The sequence below is a fragment of the Muscardinus avellanarius genome (assembly GCF_963383645.1).
Source record: "Muscardinus avellanarius genome assembly, contig: SCAFFOLD_79, whole genome shotgun sequence".
Taxonomy (NCBI): Eukaryota; Metazoa; Chordata; class Mammalia; order Rodentia; family Gliridae; genus Muscardinus; species Muscardinus avellanarius.
The window spans coordinates 5726-28354 of record NW_027664492.1 but is presented as its reverse complement, the minus strand read 5'-3'; the positions used below and the strand labels follow the sequence as shown (position 1 = coordinate 28354).

The 22629-nt window shown below is 50.2% G+C and overlaps 1 pseudogene across 1 annotated transcript; it reads left to right on the top strand.

Annotated features, from left to right (window-relative positions):
• The first annotated feature begins 439 nt into the window (after positions 1–439).
• Positions 440–12286, top strand: LOC308279573 (activator of basal transcription 1-like; annotated as a pseudogene). The gene is made up of 8 exons: positions 440–1235; positions 8814–8927; positions 9210–9284; positions 9561–9751; positions 10720–10808; positions 11853–11920; positions 11997–12119; positions 12274–12286. The product of its transcript is annotated as an activator of basal transcription 1-like (transcript).
• Positions 12287–22629: the final 10343 nt, after the last annotated feature.

Sequence of the window (22629 nt, the reverse complement as noted above, 5' to 3'; positions counted from 1 at the left end):
AAGGAGGGAGAGAGAGAGAAAAGAGAGGGAGAGAGAGAAGAGAGAAGAGAAGAAGAAGGAGAAGGAGAAGGAGAAGGAGAGGGAGAAAGAGAGGGAGAGAGAGAGAGAGAGAGAGAGAGAGAGAGAGAGAGAGAGAGAGGGAAAGATTCAACTCCTCTGCCTTAAAGCGGGGCATAGTGGAATAATGTTTTCAAGGTTCATCCATGCACTAATATGTATCAGAATTTCATTCCTGTTTAAAGGTGAATAATTTTCCCTTAGACCATGTTTGTTTATCAGCCCTTGATAAACATTGGGGTATCTCCACCTTGGCTATTGTGGCTGGTATTTCAGTGAACATTGATTCGGTGAACAAAGTGTCCGTTGGAGTCCTCTCTTTCTGTCCTTTGGGCTCTATACTTGAGTGGAATCCTGGGTCGTGCTCTGTGCCTCCGCCAGCATGGCGGCCGAACAGCCGAAGGCAGGGGCTGATCAGGAACCTCTGGAAGGGACAGATCAGGAACCAGAGGCAGAGGAGGAACGAGAGGAACCCCAAGTTGCAGACGGCGGCGGCAAAAAACGGGTAGTGCCGGGCATCGTGTACCCGGGCCACGTCCCGCCGCGCTTCCGGCCCCTGCACGTTCGCAACCTCCTGAGTGTCTATGGCGAGGTCGGACGAGTCTTCTATCAGGCCGAGGACTGGTTCGTGAGACGCAAGAAGGCAGCAGCTGCGTCGGGAGGAAAAAAGCAACCCAAGTATAGCAAGGACTCTACCGAGGGATGGTAGAGTCCCGAGACAAGCGGGTGCCAAGCGAGTGGCAGCCAGTCTGCACAACACTCCCATGGGTGCCCGCAGGTGCGCCCCTTCCGTTATGACTTACGGAACCTCGAGTATTTGCATCGTTTTACTTGGTCTCACCTCAGTGAACACCTTGCCTTTGAACGCCAAGCGTGCCGACAGCGCCTAAGAGCCGAAGTTGCCCAGGCCAAGAGGGAGGCCGATTTCTACCTAAGGAGTGTGGAGCGGGGACAGCGCTTCCTTGCAGCTGATGGGGATGCTGCCCCTGGGCATTTGCCCAGCGTCCCACTGAACAGGAACTGAGGGCCCGAAAGGCAGCATGGCCAGGAGGGCGGGAAAGGGCCCGCCTGGCTACTGCCCAGGACCACGCTCACTCCAACAGAGGGCTCCTTGCCAGGATCTTTGGAGCTCCGTCATCTTCAGAGAGCAAAGAGGAACCTTTACCCGTTAGGGACAGGTGAGGGGCAAGGAGGCTCCTTGCCCCTCCTATTCCTGTCCTGCTTCCTTTCTCCCTCATGCTAGCATGATAAATGACTACCCAGGCAAACATTTTCTGCCTGTTTCTCAAACTAGATTATCTGGTGAGGGCTCAGATGTGGAAGCTTTGTGGTCTTCCTCTGACCCCCCTTGCCCAAGTCCTGTAAGTGCCTGACTCAGGCATCTTATTCGTACTACCATGATTATGGCTATTACGGATGCCTATTGGACTTCTTTGCCTACTTTTCCCTCAGTGGGATCCCTTAAAGATCTCACTTTCTGGCCCCAGGAATGACATTTATCCCCAATGAGAGTGATAATGGCTAGTCCACATGATCTTGTTTGCTGACTATGATAAGGGCAGCAGCAACATAGCAACATCTATTTTTTTATTTATTTTTTATTTATTTTATTTTATTTTATTTATTTTATTTTATTTTTATTTTTTATTTTATATATATATATATTTTTTATTTTTTTGCGGTACGGGGAATTAAACCCAGGGGCGTTCTACATCTGAGCCATATCCCCAGCCCTGTTTTTATTCATTATTTTGAAACAGGTTCTCACTAAGTTGTGGAGGGCCTTACTAAGTAGCCGAGGCTGACTGCGAACCTGCAGCCCTGGTACTGGGATTACAAGCATGCACCACCACACCCGGCCTAGCAACATCATTTTTATTTAGAAAAAGTTAACAGGTATAAGAATGGGTTAGAATTGATTTGGGAACTTTCTTCCAGATATATTTATATAAAATAAAAGAATATGTCCTTTCCTAGTTTGGGGGGGGAGCATTGAATAAGTATCAGCTTTCATCTCTGTTTCATTCATTCACTTTCACTCCATATTTATCAATCACTTATTTAACATTTATTAAAGGACTGTGAAGAAACAGTGGCCACTTGGTGTTAAGAGTCCAATTGGTCATTGGAATAAGACAGGATTCATGATAGAAGCATATCAGGGTGAGAATGGGGGACATGGCAGGGCACTGAATGCTCTCAGTCTTCAGAGGCGGGTCAGGCTTCATCAGGTTTTCCTGGGTCATTTCTGGAAGTGAACTGGGAAAACAGCAGAGTACATTCGGAAATAGTGCTTCATTGATGGAATACTGGTCCAAAACCATTGTAAAGATTGTCAAAACCTAGGAGGGAATTAGAGTTTCACAGACAGATATGCAATACAGCCTGATGGCATAAAAAAAATTTGGGTAAAAAGAACTGAAAATGCGAGTCACAATAAGCTAAGAAATCTCCATCTCATAGATTACAACTATCACCCCAGCAGGAAGTGTTATACAGTGTGACTATGGTTATTTGGTTTTGCTTATGCTGTTTACTTACTCTGTCAATACAATTTTTTCTTCTTAGTGGAGTAGACGTATCCACTTTGGCTGTACAATATCCTAGCTACAATTATGATTTTAACTTGCTGAGTATGCTTTATTGTGGAGAATAAAAATGACTACAGTAAAGCTTGGTATAATGTGGCATTCCACAAAAAAAAAAAAGAGTGGAATTTTGGGGGGGTCATATGGTTAATTCTATGGTTGACTCTTTGAGGAGTGATCAAACTGTTTTCCACAGTGGGGCACCCTTTCTGCTGCCACTGATCACGTAGAAGCATTCTGACGTCTTCACATTCTTCCAAAGTTTGCTCTTTTCTGTTTTCACACACTCGCTCACTCATTCTTTTAGTGTGTGTGTGTGTGTGTGTGTGTGTGTGTGTCTGGGGATGGAACCCAGGGGCATTCGACCTCCGAGCTACACCCCCTGCCCTATTTTTTATTCTTTATTTTGAAACCGGGTCTCACTGAGTTGCAGAGGGCCTCACTAAGTAGCTGAGGCTGTCTGTGAACCGCGATCCTCCAGTCTCAGCCTCCCAAGTGCTGGGATTACAAGCGTGTGCCACCACGCCCGGCTCCTTATCTCTTTATTATTATGTTGGCTATACTTTTGGAGTTGTGCCTGCAAACGTACTGCAAACACCAGGTCATCAAAATTTATGCTTATGTTTTATTCGGTGTCGTGGTGCGAACTGCTACATTCCTGTCATCGATGTGATGGGCGCTCCGTGTCTAGCTTCAATCCATTGCTCGAAGAAAGCCAGTTGGCGCAGTGTCATTTGTTGGCCAAATTTGTCAAAAATAAGTTGTCAAAAATATGTAGATTTACTTTGCTTATTGCAGACTCATAAGTTTTTTTTTTTTTTTTTTTTTTTTTTTGGGTGGTGATGGTACTGGGGTTCCTGGAAGCCCTTCTACCTCCGGGCTACACGCCCAGACCTATTTTTATATTTGGAAACAGGGTCTCTTAAGCCAGCATGGCTGGCTTTGAACCTGCGCGATCCTCCTGTCTCCGCCTCCCAAGAGCGGGGATTACAAGCGTGCGCCACCACGCCCGGCACTAGACTCTTACGACGTTTTGAAATCAGAAAGTGTGATGCATCCAAATTGCTCTTAATTTTCAAGATGATTTTGGCTCTTTGGGACCTCTCACAGTTACATATAAAATAAAGGATTAACTTTCTATTTCTACAGAAAAGGCAATGGAATTTGAATAGAAATTGTGTTGAGTCTACGGATCATTTTCGTAGTGTTGTCATCTTTCTTAGGGGGGAGGTATTGGGGATTGGACCCAGAGACAACCAGCCCGTTTACATTTTTTATTTTGAACCAGGATCTCACTATGTTGCTGAGACTGTGTCTTGGTCAGCAGTCTCATGCTGTATCTCAGTCAACCTGGCCACACAACTTAGAGGAGGGAGATTTATTTGCTCACAGTTTCTTGGAGATTCCGGGTCCAGTCCATGCGCGGCCGGGGTTTGGAGCTCAGGGGTTGGTGGTGGGAAGGAGACAGAGGGAGACCACAAGACTTTGCTCCTCACATCACGGAGGTCAGAAGCAGAGAGGGAAAGTCAGCAGGCCATGGGGTTCGAAGACACAGCCCAGTCCCCGAAGCCACACACCCTCAGGGACACACCTTCTCCAGGCACAGCCCACTGGCAGGGGCTCCCGCCCAGATATTATCTGCTGATGAGATTACCACCCTCGTGACTCAATTCTATCAACTCTGAACATGAACAAATGAGGTCTTCAGGGAATATCCTATATCTAACTCTGACCTGCAGTTATGACAGCACTACAAAAATGATCTCCACATGATTTCTATTAAAATTCCATTGCCTTCTCTGTGGAAATAGAAAGTTAATCCTTTATTCCATATGTAATTGCGAGAGGCCTTAAGCCTGCAATCCTCCTGTCTCAGCCTCCCAAATGCTGGGATTACAGGTGTGGGCCACTACTGCAGGTGTGTGTGTGTGTGTGTGTGTGTGTGTGTGTGTGTGTGTGTGTGGTACTGGGGATAGAACCCAGGGGCTTTCTACCTCCTAGCTACACTCCCAGACCTATTTTATATTTTATTTAGAAACAGGGTCTCACCAAGTTACTGAGAGCTTCACTAAGTAGCTGAGGCTGGCTTCGAACCTGTGCGATCCTCCTGTCTCAGCATCCAAAGCACTGGGATTACAAGCATGTGCCATCACGCCCAGCTAAACTGTTTTTGTTTTAATCCAGTCAGCCAATCTCTGCTTTTTTGATGGGGAGTTGTGAATCTACAGGTAATTTAATTCATTCTCTCAGCTTTCATTGACTTGAGAGCTTTTGATGACCTGTTGTGATTTTTTCTTGTTTTTGAAGGGCATTTCCACTGGCTGTAGAATTATTGGTTAAGCCGGGTGTGGTGGTGCATTCTTGAAATCCCAGCATTTGGGAGGCTGTGACAGGAGGATTGCGGTTCGAGGCCAGTCTCAGCTACTTAGTGAGGTCTTTTTCAACTCAGTGAGACCTTGTTTCAAAATAAAAAATAAAAAAAATAGGGCCGGGGGTGCCTCCTGGAGGTAGAATGCCCCTGGGTTCCATCCTCAGTACTGCAAAAAAAAAAAAAAAAAAAAAAAAAAAAGAGTTATTGGTTGACAATTTTATTTTTTCAGCACTTGAAATTTGTTAGCCCATTGCCTCCTGATGAACAAAATTTCTGCTGAGAAATCAGCTGTTAATCTTATCAAAGATCCCTTGTATGTGATGAATTCCTCCACTCTTGCTGCTTCCAATATTATTTGTCTCTGGTTTTTAATAGTTTGATATAATTTATCTCCATATAAAGTTTTTTTTTAGCTTGTCCTACTTGGAGTTTGTTGAAGTTCTTGGATTTGAGAATTCATGTCTTTCATCAATTGCAAAACCCTTAGCTACTATTCTTCAAATAACCTTTCTGCCTCTTCTTCTTTCTATTTTCACTTTGAGACTCCTATTATACATATGTTGGTTCACTTGATATATTACAAGTTCACCAAGCTTTGTACACTGTTTTGTTTTTTCTCTGTTTCAAAGATACAATCATTTTAGTTGTACTATTTTCTAGTTCTCTGATTCTCTCCTCCTCTTCCTCCTCCTCCTCCTCCTCCTCCTCCTCCTCCTCCTCTTCCTCCTCCTGTTCAAATCTGCTGTTGAGCATTTCTAATGGCTTTTCATTTTAGTTCTATATTTCAGCTTATCATGCTCCCTTTATCCATTCACCTGTTGATGTGGTTCCATAATTTGGCCCTTGTGAACTATGTTGCTATAAACATGTGCATGCATGCATCATTACAGTATTATAACTTTAATTCTTTTGGAAAGATGCATAGGGGTGGTGTAGCTGGGTCGTATGGTGGATCCATTCCTAGTGTTTTTGAGGAACCTTCATACTTATCTCTATAGTGTTTGTACTGATTTGCAATCCCATCAACAATGGAGAAGAGTTCCTACTTCCCCACACTCTCACCAGCATTTGTTGTTTGATGTTTACCATTCTAACTGGAGTTAGATGAAGTCTCAGTGTAGTTTTGATTTGCATTTCCCCAGTTGGTAATGATGATGAATATTTTTCCATATATTTGTTGGCTATATGTATTTCTTTCTTTCAAGAAGTCTGTTCAGTTAGATTGTCTGTTTTTATCAGGTTATTTTTTTTAGTGTTCTCTAATTCTTTGTATATTCTAGATATTAGTCCTCTGTCAGAGGAGTAGCTGGCAAAGATTTCCTCCCATTCTGTAGACTGTCTCTTTAGATTCATGACTGTTTTATTTGCTGTGCAGAAGCATTTTAATCTGATGCCTAATGGGTCTTACTGAGGAAGTCTCTACCAGTGCTGATCTGTTGGAGAGTTGGTCCTGTGCTTTCTTCTAGTAATTGCCAAGTTTCTGGTCTAATTTCTTGGTCTTTGATCCATCTTGAGTTGACGCTTGTGCAGGGCAAGAGATAAGGGTCTAGTTCCAGTCTTCTATGTATGGATATCTGGTTTATTCAGCATCATCTGTTGGGAAGGCTGTCTTCTCTCCAGCTTATATGATGTGGGCTCTTTGGATTTGTTTCTGTATCTTCCATTTGATCCCATTATCTATGTGTCTGTCTGGTGCCAGCACCCGGAGCGTATCCACTCCACCGTCTTTCACAGCCACTCCTGGTCTTTCTCCTCAGACTCCGTATCTGGGATGTCAGGGCCCAGGCACACTCCACCTCAACACTTCATGTGGGAAATCTTTTAAGCTTGTAACCCAGTAATTCTACTGAGAATTTATTTCAAGAAAAGTCATGGATGTACACAAGATTCAGTGAAGTGTTGCTTATAACTGTGAAAAGATGTAGGCAGAATGTCCAAGAGACAATTAAACAATGATTCAGCCATACATTGGGAATAATAAGCCAATAAAAACGAGGCAGAAGACTATGCATGGCCCGGGGAACGTGTTCACAATATATTGCTAAGTGAAAAAAGCAGGTTATAGAACAGTATGCATAACAGGAGCCCATTTTCATAAAAATATAGCTATTCAGCAAAGTAAAAGGGCAAATGATATTTATCAATATATTAACGTTGGTTACCTCAACCTAGTAGGATGATTGTTGGTTTAGCTTAACCTCTCCTCTCCCTTTCTTCCCTATTTACATTTTCTGTAATCAAGATTATTTTTTAAAACAGAGGGGTATGAGATAAGGGACTTACTAACCTCAGATGGCCCACCTATGCTTCCAAAGGCTCCTCCTGGCTAAGTGAATGTTTCTGCTCAGCCTGTATCTGGGAAGCTGCTTTTACCCTACACAACTGAGTGACCTTCAACATGACACCCACTCAAGCGTCCTCCCAGACACACTGTACAACAGCTATCTTTGCTACTAAAACTTAAAAAAATCTCTCAGGCTAATTAGCATCAAAAAGATGAAAAAAAATGCAAATCCTGACTTTAAAAGAGGAAGAATCCAAGTACACACTAGTAAATTATTCAGCGTTTTGTTTCCTAAGAGCGGTTTATCGCGAAGATCAAAACAGCACGCTAGAAGGCGGCCGCTTCTACTTCACGGTGTCAGAGCATCACTCCGGTCTCCGTTTTGTTCGGTCATTCGTGTAAAAGGTCTATTCACCCAATGTTTCTCAGTTCCCACAGTATAACAGGAAACCTTGACAGTCCAATTAACCAGGTAAGACGAGGATATTTACCATCAGACTATAGAATTCCTCTTCTGGAAGAGGACACTGTAATACTTGAAGATATGCTTTGAATAAATCAAATAGCAAACAAAAGGGGAACCATTTCAGCACTGCTAGAACCAAAACTCCAGTAACTAAAACTATGTTAACAGGTACGATAAACAGTGTAAACACTGTTAACGGGCACCAAATTTAATAGGGCAGACAATATTTGCTTCTGCATTCACAATTATTCAAACACATTTTTAAAAAGTGATGCCGCTTGCTGGGCATGGTGGCGCATGCTTGTAATCCCTGCGCTTGGGAGGCGGAGACAGGAGGATCGCGCAGGTTCGAAGCCAGCCGTGCGCTGGCTTAGGAGACCCTGTTTCCAAAATGAAAATGTAAAAATAGGTCTGGGAGTGTAGCCCCAAGGTAGAAGGGCTTCCAGGAACCCCAGTACCACCAAAAAAAAAAAAAAAAAAAAGAGACCCTGTTTCCAAATAAAGTATAAAAATAGGTCTGGGAGTGTAGCCTGGAAGTAGAAGGGTTTCCAGGAACCCCAGTACCACCAAAAAAAAGGTGATGCTGTTTAAGTTATGAATATTTTACCAAAAATTTTAATTTCAGTAAATACAGCAAATGCTAAAAACCTAGCTAGGTTAGCATGCAAGAAATTACATAAGCCAAGACAAACTCAGATTTGTAATAAAGGCAACTTACATTCAAAATGAATCCTACCCTTATATTTTACTAAAAGGGCAAACATCATAAATTAGCCCAGCTGCTTACTGAATTATAAAAGTACCATGATTCAATATGAAAATAAGAAACTGTCTACAAATCTCTGACAGTAATAACTTGCAATATGCAATGCATACAGGCATCATAGAGAGGAACAAACTAGTATACGAAACCAAAAATATCTTAATACCTTTAAAGTCCAAATCATGCTTTAAAATCATTCATGAGAAAGATTCTCAAGTCAGAATCGACACCTCAGTTAGTCAAGCATCCGGCAGCCATTTAATGCACAGACATCTTTCCCACAGACTTCTTTCAGGCGTCTCCGTTCCCGAGTCCTACGCTCTTGCTCTGCACAGATACGTTCCACCGTCTCTTCCCATCATGAAAGCTGAATTTGGTGAACACCAGACATCTGTTGTGTAAACCCTAACATTTTGTCATTGGCCGTCTGTGGCCATTAAGCCAGCTGGTAACTGGTTGGTAAAGGCCTCCTCTGTCCGCTCCTTCCTGAGTCCTTTTGTAGCTGAGACTGCTGCAGACGGAGGAAGTTGTCCCTTCCTCCTCTGATAGCCTCTCTGAATTCCTGAACGTATGATTTCAGAGGTTCTACCTAACTGTCGAAGCCCAGGGCAGACCTGGCGAAGAAAACACCCTCTCCATGGACTGGTCTGCTTCTCCTGGTGGCATCTCCCTTGCCGCAGCCGTTGTAAAGCTCTGGACTCGCTCACACGGTCCTCAACACACTCCTCAGGTTCCTTCGACCTTCCCGGTCTGGGGTACGGCAGTTTTCATCACCCTAGCCACATTTGGAACTGGGAGATATATATCTCGCTCTCTGAAACTTTCTTTTGAAGCATTTGTGTCTTCGTGATCGTCCACGCTACCCTCAGTATCACTGTGAGGCTGGGTAACATAACGACTTCCCCCAGAAGCAGGAACTCCTAGCTGAGAAGTGTCTGATGTCGTGAAATAGCGGCAGAACCACCTGTCAGCGGTGCTCAAGGACACCTGTCTAAAAGGGCGTCCAACCTTTATCTGATCTCAACCTCCAGTGCAGCCCCGGTTGGACAGAAAATGGCTGTGAAGGAGCCAGTCCCAGTGCAGAGCTCTGCTACCAGGACTCGACCCCCCTCCCTCTGCCTTGGGCCCCAGGAAATTGTAAGGATTTCACCTGGGCGGCAGCAGCGGGGAGCAATCCCCACCTCTGCACTCAGCACCAACAGCGGGGTCCCTAAGTCCTCTGGTCGGTGGGGGCCCCACCTCCACAAAGTGCTTGGGAGGACAATTTTCAGCCAGAAATCCTAGCAGCCAGGCCTGAGCTGAGGTTCATGGGAGGAGATGACTGTGGGAAACCAGGAAGAGTCAAGGAGCCATGCAGGCTGTGAAGTCAGGCGGCGTCTGCCACGCATCCCGCAGCGTGCGCTGGAGACAGGCTGGCTGCGGAGCACACAGGGAAGACCTGCAGGATAGACTCCAGGGCGTGCCTGGTCCTTCCTGCCCGCAGCCTCTTCCCCACCCTGCCAAAGAGACCCTAGGGCTGGACTGCGGGGGGAGGCCCACTCTGCGTTGCAGGAGGCCAGGGCAAGTGGGCTGTGCTTCTGTGACTTTCGCTCCACAAGCAAAGACACTGGAACACCCCCGTAATCCAGACTGCACCTCCCTGTTGGCTCCCAGGGCTCAGCTGGACGCTGGGCACAGATGAGACTCGCTGGACGGGGCAGGAGGCACGAGGATCGCCATGTGCGTCTGCGCAGTGGAAGGGGGGCTCTGAAGGTCCCGGAGTGCCAGGTCCTCCCAGCAGGCCAAGGGACGGGCCCATGCAGGACAGCTCTCAGGACTGTTGGCACGAGAGGCAGGAGTAGGGGCTTTTTGCTCCAGAAGCAGGGAGATACTGGAAAGGACAGTGGAAGCCAGCCTTCCTGCCTGCCTGCCTGCCTGCCTGCCTTCTTTCCTTCCTGGGCAGGGAGGAAGTGTGTGCGCTCTGGGGTTCTGTGGCACTAGTAGTGGGATGCAGGGGCCTGGGGGAGCACCTGAAGGCTGGCCTGTGGGTGCTCTGGGCAGGGCTCCCAGCAATGTGCTAATGCATAGCTCTTGCTGGGCAGGGTGAGTAGGGTTTACTGGGCAGGAAATGGTTGTGTCTCCATGGGTCCGCCGCATCCCCCGGGCACACGGGCCCTGGGCGTGTGTGGTGGCACGGCGCTCTTCTCACAGGGGAGCCCCCTCCGCCATCACCGTTGCACCGCTGCCTGCAGGTGGGAACTCATCCTGCTACCCACATCAGCAGCGAGCCCCTGGCACGGGTCAGTGGGAACTTCTGGAAGCCGAGAAGACTTGTGGCCTTGCTGAATGCTGATAGCCTCAGGCCCCGCTCCAGCAGCGCGTCACACGTTTGGTGCCTGCCGCACACAAAGCTGTGGCTTCTATTCCACCTCGGTGCGTTCGCCAGTGGCCCTGGCCGGTGGGACTCAGCCCTGCTGGCTGCCAGGTGTCTGAATCCGGCTTGCTCCACTCTGATGGCCAGATCCTCCTCCTCAGAGCCACGCTGATGTGTCTGGGGTTTCCTTTGGTCTTCAATTCATTCTTAAACACACTATTTTGTGTCCATGAGTTTTTAGTTTAGGTTTTTAACTTTTTCTTCTCTGTCGTTTATTTCTCATTTTTCTAGATACTGGGATGGAATCCAGAGGCATTCTACCCCGAGCTACACTCCCAGTCCTATTTTATTTTAAACAGGGGCTGAGTTGGCCGGCTTCTAGCCGTGATCCTCCTGTCTCAGCCTCCCAAGTACTGGGATTACAGGCACGTGCCACTGTACCTAGCTCTCAGCCCTTTAAAAAAATATTTTGAAACAGAGCCTTACTAAGTTGCAGAGTCTGGTCCCAAATTTATGATCCTCCTGCCTCAGCCTCCAGGTCTCTGGGATGACAGGCATGCGTCACCACGCTGAAAGTTCAGCCATGCAACGTGTCTGCCGGCTGTCACCTTCCACTTCTTCTGGTCCCAACAGGGCTGTCCTCGCCGCCACCTCCTGTCCCTGAGAACATTTGAGACGGCCAGGCCTGGCATTCCGGCCAGTTCAGGATGGAAGGCCTGGACAGAGAAATCAGAGGAGTTTGGTCCTGAGCCATTGGCAGCCAAGTCTCGGGGGGAAAGTGTGTGTGTTGTGGTGGTATGTTGTCTTATGTGTACATATGTGTATAAGTACATGCATACACAAGCAGGCGTGTTTGTGTGTCTGTATATTTTGCACATGTGCATATAATGCACTTGTGTGTCACATACTTTATTGCACCAGTCAATGAGTTTTCACTTCTGGACCCAAATTTGCCTCCCTCCCCTCCAAGGCCTCCCGCCAGCCCATGCTGGAGTCCTCCAGGCGCGGGGCCCAGGGTCTATGTGGGCTGGCTGTGGGGTGAGTCACTTTCTTCTGAGACACTGTAATCCGCTTGGGTGGAAGGCTGGCGGCTCCCAGCCCTCTCAACTGCCAGTGCCCGCGGCTTCCTCGAGCACCTGTGTGCTCAGAAGGGTCCAGTCCAGGAGACGTCTCTGGGCCGGAGACTTCCCGGGGCAGATACGGGCGCAGGCACCGACAATGGACAGATTCGTGGCAGGTGCCAGTCTGAGTCGCACAGGGGCAGATGCCTGGTGGGAGGCCAGAGGGCAGCCGGGAGAAGCTCCTGCGGAAGAGAGGGGCTGGGCCAGGGGCTCAGGGGGGCTGTGGGGAGGTGGGCCCAAGGCCTGCTTGAGGCCGCGTGTCCCTTTTAGGCAGAAGTCTTAGGTGCTCTCAGCCCTTGACTAAAGGTCAATGGCCAGGATGTGGAAAGGAATTTTACCTGCTATTTTCTGCTTCTGTAATCTGCATGGTATTAGGAAACTATCTTGGCTGCAAGAGAGCATCTGAATAAAATATGTTGTCTGTTCTAAATGAATGCCTGGTGCTTGTCAAACGACGTAATGACTTTTTATAACCACGAAAGCCTGACTTTTCCGTACTCCCAACTCTTAACCAAGGGGTATAAAAGGCGGCTGGAACTGACGCCCACAGCAGCAGTGCCTGGAGTGCTGTTTGCCCCCGCCGGCTGCGATAAAGCGACCTCTGTGGCACTGTGGAGTCTGGTGTGTCTCCATGGGTCACCTTGCAACAGTGGACCCCAGGAAACCACCTTCAGCTCTGCCTTGTCAGAACTCAGGAGGCTGAGACAGAAAGATGGCAGGGTGGAGGCCAGCCCCAGCAACTCTCAGCGAGACCCTGTTTCCAAACAAAAAATAAAAGGGCTTGGAGGCCCAGCTCAAAGGTAGCATGCCTCTGGGTTCAATCCCCAGTACAATAAATAAATAGCGCGTGCTGAAGGACAGTGGTCTTTTATATCACATTGCTTCAATTTTTAATTTTCGTGACATTCGAGCGGCCCTCTTCCTGGAGCAGCCCAGGCCTGCCCTAGGGGGCTGAGGTCACTGTTCAGAGGAGTGGCCAGGGGCCTGGCAGGGGCCCAGCGGGTGGAGAGTGGCTCCTTGATGGTTCCCAGGGTCAGAGGAGCCCACAGAAAGGAGCCTCTCCCACCCCGCCACACCACCAGGTGGGATCCCGGCCTTAGCTGGCCTGAGGCCTGTTCTCCCTCTGCACCCACGACATCAGTGTCCCTCCCTAGGTGGGACCGGCCCTGACAGCTCCTCCCCGCCTGAACCCCGCCCTCAGTGCGCTCCTGAAAAGTCTAAGGGACAAGTGTGGGGACAAGGGAAGTCTGGCTGGGGACCCAGAAAGGATGCGCCTAGCCCCTCCTGTGGGTGCAGAGAACAGAGCAGGGCCCCCAAGAAGTGCCAGGCTCAGGCTGCCCTGGCACCTCCTCGGAACTGCCCTCCGTCCCCGTCCACTGCTGGCTGGACCAGGTGGCTTCTGCTGTAGGCGGCAGCTGCTCTCTCCCCAGAGCCAACGCTTCCTCAAAGCTGCCCCTGCATCGCCCTCCCCAGCTGCCTTCTGCAGGGCTCCTCCAGGCTGGGAAGGTCCGGGGGCCTCGGGGGTCCCCATCTTCAGCAGCTCTTTCCCCTCTGTGCCTCCACTGTCCCCTTAACCTAGCAGGCCACGGTGCCGACCCCCAGGTGCACCCCGAAGGTCGCTCGGATGCTGAGGCCAGGGGAGGAGATGGCATCTTTCTGCAGGAGGAGGGCAGGGCCACCCCCAGCCAGGCCCAGGACACAGCGTGGCCTCTGTGACCGCAGACCAGGCTATGGCTCCATCTCCTCACAGACCTCTGCCCGCCCCGCCTGGGCCCCTGCCAGTTCCCACGACACGGCCGCCCCCTCCGCCCGCCAGGGCTTCTCCCAGCACAGTGCTCCCAGGCGGGCCTCGGGCTGTGGCCATTCTGCCTGAGGCTGGCCCAACGGGCCCCGCGGGCTCCCGGGCTGGCACAGGCAGAGGCCCCATGCTTGGCACGTGGAGGGCTGGAGGGGGAGAGAGAGAGAAACAGACAGAGATACAGAGGGATACAGAGAATGAGCTAGAGAAAACCAGACAGACAAGGAGAAAGGGAAAGAGAAAGAGAAAGAGGGCCCGAGGGTGGAGGAGAACGGAGAGAGAGGAGGGAGGGAGACAAAGGAGACAGGGAGAAGGATGGAGGGCGGGCGGCTGCCCCTGGGGACCCTGACCCCTGCGCAGCGGCCCAGCCCTCACCTCCCCGGCTCAGGTTTCAGGCTCGAGCACACGCAGATTCGGTAACACACGCATGTGTAACACATTACCAAGAAAGCCTTAAAGAGCCCTCGTTTATCGCTGTTTACGTTATGTGATTGAGGGGAGAATTTGCCAAGACCAAAGGTTACTGCTGGTGTTTCTGCGACGAATATTACCTCAAACATAAGCAATTAGCTTCGAGGAGCCGTGGGTTGTCTCTGGGAGGGCTGTGCCAAGCCCCACGGATGCAGAGGCTACCAAGCACGTCCACGCGGCAGCTCCAGGCCGGGCCGTGTGCCGGGCCCTGCCACCTGGCGGCCAGCTCCTTCCCCTCCCTGGGGCAGGTCCTGCCCCCCACGGGCCTGTGGCTGCCCACCCCCTCCCCAGGCTGTTTCTGTTCACAGTTTGGCTGATCAAATCTTTTCTGGAGAAACGTGGAAATTGCTTGCGTAGTAATTAGTGAATGGGAATTAGCAAACACGCTCCTTTCTTCCATGAGGACAGACCCAAGAAGTCTGCCCCTGGGCCCTCTTCTCTTGGCTTTCAAGGCTTGGAGGGAGGGTCGCGAGCATTTGGCCTCACCTGGCGTGACTCAGTTTCCCCACCCATAAGCGAGGCGAGGATGGTACTTACACCATAGGGGAGTGGCAAGGGCCGACCACATTCCTGGCCTGCAGATGGCACTAGGTTGTCGTACCAGGCTGTTCAGCCCAGCCCACAGGCTCCCCAGGATGTGGGACTCTGAGACAGAGGCCCTGCAAGGGAGGACGAGGCCAGAGTGTGCTCTGCTCCGGGGCCTCCACCTGCTGCTGCTCCCCTCCCGTCCCAGCTGCCTGCCTCACAGAGCAACCAGCTGCAGTCACAAAGGTGCTGCTGCCGCGGCCGCCATTACTGCACTTCTTCCTACAGGAAATTGGGTTGAAGACGCCAGCCTCCGGGGAGAGCCAAGAGCAGGGCAACCTTACATGCCTGGACTTCTGCCTCTGCTCTGCCCCTCCATCTGCAGAACCAAGTGGGTTCTTTTTGCCCTTTGGGTTCCATATATATATATATATATATATATATATATATATATATATATATGTATGTGTGTGTATATATATATGTATATATATGTATGTGTGTATACACACACACACACACACACACACACACACACACACACATTCTCTGGGGTGGAACTCAGGGGCTTTTCTACCTCCAGGTTAGACTCCCAGACCTACTTTATACTTTATTTGGAAACAGGGCCTCACAGCTGAGGCTGGCTTCGAAACTGTGGTCCTCCTGGGATTTCAAGTGTGCGCCACCACACCCGGCTCTTATTCTTTATTTTGAAACAGGGTCTCACTGACTTGCAAAGGGCCTCACTAAGTAGCAGCTGAGGCTATCCGGGAACGCCATCCTCCTGTCTCAGCCTCCCAAATGCTGGGATTACAAGCGTGGCCACCACACCGGGCTCTTACCCGTTTTAAGGGATGTAGTCATGCGGAGCTTGAACAGACCTCTGCTGAGTTGCTGAATGGAATTAGGTTTGTCTCACCCAAGCCCGCAGCCCCAAACCCAGTGCAGGCATGACACCCAGCGCCTCCCACACCCCAGAGGCCTAGGGGCCCCTGCTTGGCCTCTGCACCTGCAGCTCTCAAAGGCGCCTCAAACTGCATCAGTCCCAAGACAGATGCCGGCCCACTTCCTACAGCGACACCCAGAGGCCAGGCCAGCCCCCCAGGCCCGCAGGCAGCCGAGGGTCCCGACAGCCACCTCCCCACGCCCAATCCCTCTCCTTCCTTACGATGGTCCACGCGGCAGCCAAGAACCTCTCCCCGCTGGCCGTGGCCTTCCTGCTCCTCGGGCCTGGGTGCCTGCTCCCTTTTTTAACCTCTAGCTACCTCGCGTCAGGGGTCGGCCCACCACTCCGCTCTCCTGCCTGGGGCACTGGCGCGTGACATCTCTGCTGGACTGTCCAGCCTCCCCACCTTGCCCCCACCCTTCGTTCAGCTTGATGGCCTTGCCACAATCTGTGCCGGTCTCCTGGGGCCACAAACCCACCTGCCCTTTGGGCATGCCTGCAGCCCAGCTAGGCCTGAGCTGTGCAAAGCCGCACTCTCCCTCCGCCCTCCCCCCTGCCTTGTTGCTCCATAAAGCCGGGCCCTGCCTGCGAAGCCCACCAGCGTGCCCACCCGGAAGGCGCAGCCCCGACGCCACTAGCTAAAGTCCAGGAGGGGGTCCCGGAGCGTCCACATGGCTCCTCAAAGCCCCAGCGCAGGGTTGGCCTCAGCGCCTGCAACCCTTCTTACAGGATCCGACAACCAGTCACAGCTTGCGTTTGCCTTCAGAGCACCCAATCAAAGCTCACGGCTGCCTCCAGTGCACCCAATCACGGCTCGCGTCTGCCTCCAGAGGGCCCAATCACAGCTCGCGGAAACTTTCAACGCACCCAATCACAGCTTTCATCTGCCTCCAGTGCACCCAATCACAGCTCACGTCCGCCTCGCACCTCCACCTCCCGCGCAAAGCCGTCTAATTCCCAACCATACCGCTCACCCCTGCATAAAGTGTTCATTCTTCATCGGCGTGGGGCCTAGGTGGGAAAATATTTTCCGAAGGTTAGTTTTCCAATTATACCTAAAATTTGAAAGTTTTCTTTTTCTTCTTTTTTTTTTGCTTTGCTCCATTGCAGCCGCACTCTGCTGATTTCATAAAGATACCATTTAGCTGAGGTAGGTGGAATTCTGGGCATGGGACACGCTTCCCAACGTCAACAGCCAGCTGTGAGCGTAACCACCACTTCCCATCCCTAGTGGGGGAGGAGGCGTTTCTCGCCCCCAAATTACAGCCTGTAGGAACCAGACAACATCCCCCCATTGCCCAGCGGGAAATTACAGAGATTTTCTTATGTACTTAACGTTAAACCCACATTTATAAAGTCCCGCTCACTTTTAATGACTTGCTCGTGAATGGCCTGGCCGCTGGGGACCAAGGGCTGCTCAAGGCCCTGGATCTGGAATGGCAAGATGTGGCCGGGCCCCTGGGTTTGGGGAGCATGCCCAGGGGGCTGGGGCACCCCTAAATACAGAGAAGGGGTTCAGGCAGGCTGGTGCTATAAAAATGGGAAGCCAAGCCTGGTGTGGTAGTCCAGGCCCATAATCCTTGGGAGGCTGAGACAGGAGGATTGCAGCTCTGAGGCTGGCTCAGCAACTTTTTTGTTTGAAACTGAGAAATTAAAAGGACTATGGGAATAACTCAAAGGTAGAATGCCTCTGGGCTCAGTCTCCCATACCAGCCTCCCCCACCACCCCAAAACAAACATGGTGGGAGGCCAGGCTCTCCTGCACGGAGGGGGCCGGAGTCAGGCAGGCGGGGCTCTCCCAGGGGGCCTCTCTCACCCTCTCTGCCCAGGCTGAGCCAGGGTCCTTGCAGCAGGGAATCGGTGAATGCTGGTCCCTGTTGAGCGCTGGGAGGTGCCTGGCAGCAGGGCCAGCCCAGGATGAGGAAAGGCAGCCGGCCAGTTGGAAGCAGAGGCCCTTTTAGGGTATGGCCTAGAGCCCCGGCCTGAAGGACAGGGTGTGGGGCATGAGCTCCTCCTCCTGCGGCCCAGGGAGGGCTGGGCACAGGTGCTGGTAGATGCGGGGAGAGACAGTGCCCATGCTGAGCCCTGCAGTAGTTCAGGGCGCGGGTCTCAGCTCTTGCTAGTGTGGAAAGAGAAGGGAGAGGTGTGCCCAACCTGTGGCCTGCCTGCTCACGCCTGCGATGCCGGTTTTTAGGAGAGCAAACTCTGGCCTTTTTTCCCCTCCTTTTTGAGCTGGAGTTCAGCCCAGATGTACGCTCCGTCTGACCCGCACCCCCAGCCCTATTTGCTGGAGGCCTCGCTCAGTTGCTGAGACTGGTGAAGGACCTGCATCCGCCTGGCTCAGCCGCCCCGGTGCTAGGATAACAGGTGTGTGCTACGGCCAGGATCCAGCTTTGGTGGTGACGTGACTCAGTGCTTTTGAGGCTGGAGCCTCTTTCGTGCTTTTGAAAACTAGGTACATCAGGCCACACTTGGACCCTTCTGTCCTCTGACCCTGGCCCCTGCTGCCAGCTGCTGTGGCCCCTCAGGGCGTCCCCACCTGCCTTTCCTCTGCCCAAGGCACCTTTGACCTAACGGTCACATGGCTGGGCCAGGTGCAGTGGTGTACACCTGTAATTCCAGTACTTGGGGGGCTGAGACGGGAGGATCACAGATTCGAGGCTAGCTCAGCCCCTTAGGGAGGCCCTCAGGAACTTAGCAAGACCCTGTTTTGAAATAAAAAATAAATTTAAAGGACTGGGGGTGTAACTCAGAGGGAAATTCCCCGGGGTTCACACTACACGGCCAGTTCTCCTCCTGGAGGACCCTGGCTGCCATCAGTATATTCTACTGCCTGTGTTGTTTTCCTCTCAACCCGGCCCCAGGCAGACCTCACCACGCCCCAGAGCCTTCACACCCAGGCCTCGCCAGGCCCGGGCTGTGTAAAGCCAGTGCTGCTTCTCCCCAGCTGATCTGACATGCTGGGAAGCCCAGTCAGCTCACATGGCGAATGCTCCTGCGAGCAGAAGACTGGCCGGAGGGCTTTCAGCACGTCACTCCTCTCTCCAGAGCAGGCCCTCCCAGAAGGACGGGCTCTAGTGTGCAGTTCCCAGCACAGAAGGTTTGGACTTGTCTGCACAGAGCTGTACTGCAGAGAAGACTCTCACGCAGATGGGGTACCATTCATGGATTCCCCGGTGAGCACACCCGTTGACCTCATCTCCCTCTGGGTCAGCTCTCCCACCTCGCTAGCCCAGGATTCCACGCTGGACATCTGAGGACGGACGAGACCTCCAGCCCTGTTCTCGCGGGCTCACACTAGACCGACTGGTGAGTGGTCCCGCGGTTCCTCTCAGCAGGATTGCTGTCACTGTCGTGAAGAGGAAGGCTCAGGGCAGAAACCGCACATCTGAGAAGGCTCCGGAGACCAGCGGCATCAGGTGGTGCGCTGAGTTTTGGAAGGCTGGGAGAAGGGGTGCTCGGGTGGAGACGGAGGCGCTAGAGACCCAGTGGGCCCAGTTAACGGAGAATGCTGGGTCCTGAGCGCGGAGGAGCTGGGGTGGGGGTTCTCGCATGGCCGGGCACGAGCAGGCTTACAAGTCACTCTGTGGGATGCCTAGGTGAAGACAGCTCAACAGAGAGAGGCCAGAAAAACAACGTAACAGGAAAGAACCCTTTCTAATGTAATGGTTCAGGTTTGGAGTGTCCCGCCAAAAGCTCATGCCCCGAGTATAGCAAGAGTGGGGCGAGGTGGGCGTGATTCTAGAGGGTGGGGCGCCAGCGGTGCCTGGCTGCCAGGAGGTGAGCAACTTTTGCCCACCAGGTCTCTCCAACACGATGCTCTGCCTCGCCACAGGCCCCAGAGCAATGAAGCGAGTGACCATGGACTGAAACCTCTGAAACCATGAGACAAAATAAACCTTTCTTCTATATAAGTTCTTTACCTCAGGTATTTTATTACAGTAATGGAAAACTGACATTGTTTAGGAGGAGAGACAGCCCAAAAGAAAAAGGGCTCCAACACCGGGCACAGTGGAGCACACCTGTAATCCCAGTGTTTGGGAGGCTGAGACAGGAGGATCGCAGGTTCAAGGCCAATCTTAGCAAGTTAACAAGATCCTTAGCAACTTAGCAAGACCCTGTTTCAAAATAAAATAGGATTGGGAGCCTGGCGTGGTGGCACATACTTGTAATTCCAGTACTTGGGAGGCTGAGACAGGAGGATTGCAGGTTCAAGGCCAGTCTTAGCAACTTAGCGAGATCCTTGGCAACTTAGCATGACCCTGTTTCAAAATAAAGTAGGATTGGGAGCCAGGTGCGGTGGTGCAGACTTGTAATCCCAGTACTTGGGAGGCTGAGACAGGAGGATCACAGGTTTGTGGCCAACCTCAGCTACTTAGTAAGGCCCTCTCACAACTTAGTGAAACTGTTTCAAAGTAAAGAAAAAAAAAATAGGGCCTGGGGTGTAGCTTGAAAGTAGAATGCCCCTGGGTTCCATTCCCAGTATCATTAAAAAAAAATAGGATTGGGGGTATAGCTCATAGGTAGAATGCCCCCTGGGTTCCATTCCCAGTACAAAAGAGAAAAAAGGGATCCGACATGTTCCACAAAGGAACTGACATTATTTGAAAGGAGAAGTTGGAGCCTGAGGGTAATTTAAAAAGAAATCTTCCTTTTTAATAAGAGGAAGAGGCTGAACCATAGGCACTTTAGTTCACCAGAAAGCAACAGGGAGAGGGAGAATTTGGAGGACTCCCCTGAGGTCGGGAACGAACCTCAGAGACTGGCTCAAAAGCTTTCCCTCTCCAAATTTAATTGGATAAGACTGGTCAGAAATGTATGTGCCGGGCATTGCCAAAAACAATAAAGCAGATGGTAATTAGTGAAGCCCGAGGATGGAGAGTGAGACCAAATCAAACAGACCCCTTAACAGAGAGGATGGAAAGAGACAGGGACCCTGACAGACCCTGGCATCCGGGGCGGGCGACCGTGTCGTGCCCAAGACGCCGGAGACTCCATGCTGCGAGGGAAACGAACTTTATTAAAGACTGTAGCCACATCATAAAACAAATAACATGCACACAACAAATTAAGCCTCAGAGAGGGCAACTAGCACTCAAAGTTGCCATAATATGTTACTTAAAATATCCAGTTAAAAAAAAATAGGAACATGTGAGCCATAGCCGGGGGAAGAGTGAACACCAGAAAGTGCCCGTGAGAAACTCCAGATGTCACGTGTAATAGACAGAGGCCTCGGAGTGTACATTCTAGCACATTCCAGCAACTAGGAAAACCATGCTTAAAGATGTTAAACAAGGTAAGAAAGCAGGGTTTTTTTTTTAAATAAAATATAGAATATCAATAGAGATAGAAATGATAAAAAAAGAACCAAATGAAAATTCCATATTTTAAAAGTATAATAGACTGGGGATGGTGGCGCACATGTGTAATCCCAGTACTGGGAAAGCTGGGCTAGGAGGATATCAGGTTCAAGGACAGCTTCATCAACCTAGCAAGACCCTGTTTCAAAATAAAAATAAAATAGGGCTGAGGGTGCCGATCAGAGGTAGAATGCCCCTGGATTCACTTCTCAGCACTACACAAAAATGAAAATAAAAAATGTAATAGATGAAATGAAAATTTATTAGCAGAACTCAAGCAATATATTTGAACTAGCAAAAAGTGAATGAACGAATGAATGAAGAACAGAGAGAAAATAGAGTGAAGAAAAAACATCATGAATACAGCACGTATAAGAAAGCTAGAGTACTTTGTTGATATTATAAAATAGCTCCAGCCGGGCGTGGTGGCGCACGCTTGTAATCCCTGCGCTTGGGAGGCGGAGACAGGAGGATCGCGCAGGTTCGAAGCCAGCCGCACTGGCTTAAGAGACCCTGTTTCCAAACAAAAATATAAAATAGGTCTGGGAGTGTAGCCCGGAGGTGGAAGGGCTTCCAGGAACCCCAGTACCACCAAAAAAAAAAAAAAAAAAAAAAAGCTTCAATTTTTTCCCTAAAGGATAGTCTATAATGATACAAGTCCTGATCTAACAAAGTTATAACAACTATAAACATATATGTACCTGACAACAAAGAGAAAATAGTGTGAAAAAGTTAACAGTCTAGAGAAATATGGACGTCCTTAAGCAGTAAAACACACCTGTAATGGAAATACCCGAAGGAGAGGAAGGTGAACAAAAGTAACACTGAAAGAAATAATAGGTGAAAATTTCTACTTGCTGAAAGACATTCATTTGCACATTTGGGAAACTCAAGAAAGTCTAATCAGAACAAATACCAAGAGGTCCACAGCCCAGACGCATCAGAGTAAGAAAGACAAAAGCCAAAGCAAAGATTGTTTTTCCCCTTGTGGTACTAGGGATGGAACCCAGGGGCATTCTACCTCCGAGCTACATTCCCAGCCCTATTTTTTTTTATTCTTTATTTTGAAACAGGGTCTCACTGAGTTGCGGAGGGCCTCACTGAGTAGCCGAGGCTGGCTGTGAACCGCGATCCTCCTGTCTCAGCCTCCCGAGTGCTGGATGACAAGCTTGCGCCACCACGCCCGGCTCAGCCAAGTGGCTTGTCACTTACAATGAGATTAACTGCTGATTTCTCATCAAAAACAACAGATGCCAGAAAGCAGTGGTATGGTGTTTAAAGTGCTCAAAGAAATATACCATCAAAAGCCAGGTGTGGTGGCACACACTTGTAATCCCAGCATTTGGGAGACTGAGACAGGAGGATCGCGGTTCGCAGGCAGCCTCTGCTACTTACGCCTTTTGCAACTCAGTGAGACCCTGTTTCAAAACATAGAATAAAAAAATCTACCTCGGAGGTAGAATGCCCCTGAGTTCCATCCCCAGTACCACAAAAAAAGAGACTATCAACATATATATATATATATA